Here is a 6,638-nt window from a genome sequence, read left to right as displayed (position 1 = left end):
GTTTCCTGCCTTGCTGATGCAAGCTACACTACAGATATATTTATTATGTAGCTATAGCTGTACTATAGCTTGTGAGGACAGTTATTGCATGGACTATTGCATAGAGTGTGGTTGGGAAGACTTTTGGGGAAACCTGTGACGAGGTCTCACTGTGGTAGTTCTGTATCTCTTGGAATAGCCCTGTAGCTTCACTAGTATAGTAGTGAAGGGAGCAGGTAGGGAAGAGAGAACTTGATTTACTGAGCGCTTATATGTGCCAGATATCCTGCTAGAAGGACTGCGTAAGGGTTTTTATATTTCTCTCCATTTATGTCTAATGGGCTCCTCATCTTCCTTCAGATCTCAAGCCTTACTTTTTAAGTGGAGCTTTCCCAAACTTGACCACATCTCCCTTTCATAATTCTCAGAGCATCAGAAACCTCCCTTCATAACACTGATCACAGTTACAATTGGACATTTATTTGTGTGATTATTCTACCAATGTTTTTCTCCCCAACCAGGCGGGTAGATTCATGAGGGCAGTGCTCTTGATTGGTTTTGCTCATCATTGTTCTGCAGTACCTACCACAGTGCTTACATGCATCAGGTGTTTAAAAAATATTTATTGAACAAATGTCTGGTTAGGAATTTGAGTGTATAGTCAGACAGACTTAAATTTGAGTCTTGATAAAGTAGGCTGAATAATGAACCCAAAGAAAATCAGGTCCTAAACCCTGGAACCTGTCATGTTACCTAACGTAGAAAGGGGTCTTTGCAGATGTAATTAAGGTCCTAGATAATGTGAAGATCATGAAACGAAATCACAAGTATCCTTATAAGAGAGAGTCAGGTAGAAGTGACACAAACAGAAATGGAAAGGCAGTGTGACTACTGGGAGCGATTCAAAGCACTGTGGCCACAGCTCTGGCTGCCAGCGGCCACCAGAAGCTGGGACAGGCAAGCAAAGGACAGTCCCCAGGAGTGCGTGCCTGATGACAACCTGATTTGGCACCATCAACTGAATCAACACTTCTGGTTGCCAGAACTGTGAGAAAATAAATTCCTCTTGTTTTCCACTACCAAGTTTGTGGTAATTTGTTACAGCAGCCCTGGGAAATACACACACCTGACTTTACAAATTATTAGATAGGCTGTGTGTTTTTGGGCAAGTTATGTATTTAACTTCTGGAGTCTGTATCCTCCACTCTAAAGTAGGGACAATTACATGAGCCCTCGGGAGGAAATGTGGTAATAGGTGTAAAGAATAATTGTTACAACTTCTGTTAGACAGTTAGCAAGAGTTACCTTCTTTAATTCTCATAGCTCTAGGATGTTGAGCACCCTATGTCCTCATTTCACAGGTGAGGAAACAGGCACAGGGAAGGTAAATGTGTCCAAGTTACATGGTCAAAGTAAAAAAAATATGATGAGAATAATACTTTTGAAATATTTTTGATGTGTTCTTTTTTTAATATTCTGTGTATCTTATTGCCCTGGGACACCCCATCCCTTGACATAATAGTTTCAGTGTTTCAAGGGGGAGAACAGATATGAATTAGAACAAAGAAGTGACTGTCAGATGGGAATGCTGAGTCTCTGGCACAGGATTAATCTTGAAAGCTAGGCTTTGTCAAGGGAAACAGGGTTTTTAATTTTCCTTCAATATGCATTCGCTTATTAAGAAACAGAACTGGTAGGTATGAAGTCTCCTATGATTGAAAGAATACAAAACATAGAATAAAAGCCTTTCCGTAAGGGAACCGAAAGAAGGAAGCTGGTTGCTTCTGAACCGGAGGGTTATGGGAAAGAAGTGAGAGATGGCAGTAGCGGAGTAGTCAGAAGCTAGCTAACCTGACTTTTCATTCCAACCTCTGGCCTGTTGTTGCTGTTTATCCAGTTCTAACTTTAGAGTATCTACCTCTCTATGTTGTGAGGAATAAAGTTTGGTGGAGGTTTAATGGCTTTTCATTGCACTTGGGATAAACTCCCAATTCCTTACCATGGCCTTGAAGACCTTAAATGATTTGGCTCTATGTCAAAATTTTTACATAAAATAAACCCAACCATAGTAGTGTAGCCAAACAGGGACTCTCTTCCCCACCCCTCATTAGCTCAGAAGCCACAAAAGACTCCAGGCTCCTTCTTGCACTCTATTCTGCCACCCACGTGTGTGGCTGGTCTTTATGGTCTCATTATGGCTGCTCCTTTTTAATAAAGGAGGGAGGGCAAAAGAGCTCGTCTCTTTTTACCGGGAAAATAATAGCCTTTCTAGAGAACCACACAGTAGGCTTCACCTTCCATTCAGGATGGCCAGGGAGGGTCATATGGCCCCTTTAGCTGCAGGGAGCACAGGGAGATCATTTTTTCACTGGACACATTCTACACAGGACAGAGAAGAAGGGAGAAGGGGTAAATGGGCATGGGGAAGCAGTGAATTGTGTCTGCCATGCTTCATCACAGATCGTGCCCCCCAGCTTTCTACTGTGCTCTAGCACATTGACTTTCCCATTCCTTGATTATGGCCAAGTCCTTCCAACCATAGAGATGTTGCACGTAGAGTCCCCTCTGCCCGAAATGCTCTTTCCGCAGCTTTTCCAATGGCTGGCAGTGTCATGTCTTTAGGTATCTCTCAAATGTGATCTCCTCAGAAAAGCCTTCTCTGACACCCCTCCCCTATAATCCCAAGTAGTCACTGCTGCTTGTCATTTTTTCCCACAGAAAGTTGTCTGTCTCCTTCATAGCACTTCTCCTAATCTGCAATTCCTAGAATATTTATAGTTGAAGCCCATCTCCTAGAAAGTAAGCTTCATGAGAGTAGGACCTCATCCATCTTGTTCACAACTGCATTCCTGGCACGTAGGGCAGTGCTTGGGAAATAGTAAGTAATCATTGAATACTAGTAGTTGTTGTATCCTATATAAGGCTAATATGCAAATTGTCCCCTCAACTGGGAGTTCGACCAGGGGGTGGGACTGGCTGGCCAACAGCCTGCAGCTCCCCCCACCCCCACCAGCCTTGCCCCTGGCACCCCCCGTCCCCCAATCTGGGGCAAGGCTGGCTGGACCCCACCCATGCACAAATTCATGCACCAGGCCTCTAGTAATGAAATAAATGGAAAAAGGGACAGTTGGAATTCTTACTGTTATTTTTAGCATACCTATCAATTCCAGTAATCGCATACACTGCTTTCCTATTTAAAAATATGTATTTCTCAGTTTTTGTTTGTCTTACCAACTATTATGATACCCTTTTTAAAGTTGGTATGTGGCTTCTAAATAAAAAATAAATTAAAAACAAATAAAAAACAAAAGCCATCACTCAAGTTCTGATGACACCCATTTAACTTGGGATGTGAGTAAATGGACAGTTATATAAAACAGTCAATATTTTGAGGTGGCATTTTGGTTCTGCCCAACAGTGGACTGCAGCACATACTCACTGGGTAAGTTCTAGCAGGCCTGGGAGTAGTCTGTGAGGGGAGGAATGCAGGAGACCCAGCTGTCTGTACTAATAGTGTTGCAGACCTGTGCCATGGACTTGGTTTTGTTTGCATAGTTGTGTGGGTCTTTAAACTAACTCCACTCCAACCTCCTTAAAGAATGTAGAGTTAGAAGACTAGGGTTCAGAGAAGTTCCCATAACTCCTTTCTGTTTTTCCCATTCTTTGAACAGATGTTTTGTAACTCACTGCCTTACCTCTCTCCTCCCTAATGTCAGCAGACTTTAAAATGAGCTGAACCTTTTATTTTTTTAAGTATGTTTTTATTGATTTTAGAGAGATATAGGAAGGGAGAGACACGCCCTATACTGACTGGGAATTGAACAGGTGACCTTTTGGTGCATGGGAGGACATTCAACCAACTGAGCCATAATGGCTAGGGTGAAATGAGCTGAACCTTTTAAACAGAACCTACCTAATACCTTTCCATCTTAAGCAGAGGTTGATGGTTGTTGACAACATTGACATCAATACTATCTGACCAGAGAAAGCTAAATCCAGATATTTTTTAAAAAGCAAGTACAACACACACACATTCTTGATCTATCACAGGTTTATAACAAAGGACGAATAATAGATTGTACTAAATAAATACTGACTCGAAGATGTTCCCTGGAAATTTAGTTTTTGTTTTGTTTTTTACCTTAGTTACTATACATACTTATGTGTTTATATTTTTCCCCCTCCTGTAAAGGGAGGGGTGAAAAAAGTTGAATCAGAATTTGGACTGCTGGCTCCTAACTGCTCGCCTGCCTGCCTGCCTGATTGCCACTACTGCTTCTGCCTGCCAGCCTGATCCCCCCCTTAACCGCTCCCCTGCTGGCGTGATTAACACCTAACTGCTCTCCTGCAGGCCTAATCACCCCCAACTGCCCTCCCCTGCTGGCTTGATCTCACCCTCAATGGCCCTCACTTCCCCTGTAGGCCTGATCTCTCTCCCAATTGCCCTCCTCCGCTGGCCAATTTGGTTCTGATCCATCGGTTTCTATGCCAGTCAGTATCAAAAGTTGCGCCTCCTAGGCAGCCATTGGCTCCTCACAGTTGACCCAGACTTGGTTCTGATTGGTTGGTTTCTATGCCAGTCAGCATCTCTGGGCCTAGCAATGGGGCCTTATCAGAAAAGCAGGCTGATCAGCAGCCTGGGTGGAAGACTGGAGAGAAATGGAAGCAAGTGCTGATCAACAGCTGCCACAGAGGCTACAGATCAGACCCTGCTTCTCTCTTCCGGCCTCTCTCCAGGCCTGATTTGCAGTCCCTTCAGCAGTGGGTGCTGGGTCCCCATGGCAACCCAGCACTGACTGCAGGACTTACTTCCGGTTGGTCAAGCCAAAAGCAAGTACATTTTAATAATACTTCACTATCCAAAAGAACTATCAAAGATAAAGCTGTAAAGACACATTTAATTCAGTAATACCACTGCATGAGCTGACTTCTACTTCCTTGAAACAGAAGACTGGGGACATGTTGAAGAGTGGAGTGTGCCAAGGGAAAGGCACTGAGGGGTGTTGAGGGGTGTTATAGGGGGGGGTGGATGACCTATGTGATAAGGCCGGCTGGGTTTGTTAATTGGCGCTCATCGGTGGAGAAACAAATTTCAATTTTTAAAGCAGGAGGCAGTTGTGCAAGTGGAAGAAAGGTGCCCCTTAAGTTGGGCCCTTATCCTTCCACCCGGGGCTGGGAGATAGTACAGAGCCATATCCCCCTGGATGTTTGCTTTTCAAAGACGGGGGCTCTCAGGTCCTTAAGAAACAGTTCTGGGTGGCCGATTTGCAGCACCAAGGGCAGAGAAAGGATTTATAATAGCAAGCCTTCTACAGAAAGGGGTCCTGGGTCTCCCTGCCAATCGCCAGGTTTTTCATGGAATAAACAATAAATTCTCCTGGCAGCGGTGAGATTGTTGAGGCAGGCATTTAAAGCGGGGGTGGGGGTGCGGAGGGTGTGGGCGGGTGTTGCTGCTGGGATCCTCCCAGGGACGCCCTTAAGCTGCTGGAAGCCGCAGTGGAGCTTGGCCAAGTCCCCAGGCGCAGTGGTTTAGATGGAGTCGTCACATGACAAGAGTTCTGCAGTCTTAGGAGCTGTGCTCCTTCAAGTTTGATTACTCTGGGTTTTAAAATAGAGGTTTCATAATGTCTGTCGATGACACACCACTATAACATCTCACTATGTACTTCAAAGTTAAATATTTGCCACATTCATAAGATAAGTCCTGGTTACAAGTTGTTTTTCCAAATTTCAGTTGGGCAGTTTATCTGATTTTTTTTTTAAAGGGGATCTTTTTTATTCATTTTAGAGAGGGAGGGAGGCAGGAGAGGGAGGGAGGCAGAGCATCCACCGGTTGCCTCCGGTGCGCACCCCGCCCGGATGGAACCCGAAACCCAGGTGTGTGTCCTAACCGGATGGAGCCCGCGACCTTCCGGTGCTGGGACCACCGTCCCACGAACCGGGCCACCGGCCGGGCGGCTGGTCTAATTTCTGCCTGGGCGTCGCCCCTCGGATCCTGCTCCGGGCTGAGTGCCTATTTCACAGATGGCTTACTCCTCCGGTTTGTCAGGATCACCCCGGGCAAAGCGTTGCGAAATGTAGCGACTGCAGCGAATAACTGGTAAAAAAGTAAGAGAAGAGCGCCAGCTCCGCCGACCGCACCCCTTCTCTCCCTCCCTCCCTTCCCTGCGGCCGCTTCCTCAGATATGACTAGGACGCGCGTGACTCAGTACAGCAGCTGTTTGTAATCCTTCCTGTCCCCCAAACAGGGCAACAAACTCCTCCTAACCCCCTTCCCTTCTTTCTCTCTCCCCCTTCCACTTCCTCGCCTTCTTTCACTCTCGCTATTCCCTGCCCCGCGCCCCCACGACGCCTGCGCGGAGTGGGAGATCCGAGAAGGCGCGCGCGACGCAGCCCGACGGTCTTTGCTTTGCGGCAAAGCCGTAAAGCGCCGTCAAGCCCCGGCGGTCCCCGCTCCGGCCTGCTGTTTCCCGGGCTGCGGGGGCTGGGAGCTTCGGCGTCCGCGGCCGGTCTGGCTACTCGCACCCCCTGGGGGAAGCGCAGGACTGTTATTTTGGGAGGGCTCCTGGTCCCCTAGGGTTTATGAGATTAGAGTCTAATCATTAGACCCAGCGACTCCCTCCGGGAACGGGAGGGCGGCCGGGTCCTAGTGCCCGCTG

At 46.6% G+C, this 6,638-nt stretch overlaps 1 protein-coding gene across 1 annotated transcript in view; it reads left to right on the top strand.

Annotated features, from left to right (window-relative positions):
• Positions 1 to 5,893: 5,893 nt before the first annotated feature.
• The window catches only part of NUDT9 (nudix hydrolase 9), a 46,585-nt gene continuing 45,840 nt past the window's right edge, over positions 5,894 to 6,638 (top strand). Inside the window, exon 1 of the mRNA XM_006760053.2 lies at positions 5,894 to 6,087. The gene's annotated coding sequence lies outside the window, so the exon portion shown is untranslated. The remainder of the gene's footprint in view (positions 6,088 to 6,638) is intronic.

The sequence above is a fragment of the Myotis davidii genome, unplaced genomic scaffold (assembly GCF_000327345.1).
Source record: "Myotis davidii unplaced genomic scaffold, ASM32734v1 scaffold356, whole genome shotgun sequence".
Lineage (NCBI taxonomy): Eukaryota > Metazoa > Chordata > Mammalia > Chiroptera > Vespertilionidae > Myotis > Myotis davidii.
The sequence above is the reverse complement of the archived record's forward strand: the minus strand, read 5'-3'. Positions and strand labels throughout refer to the sequence as shown.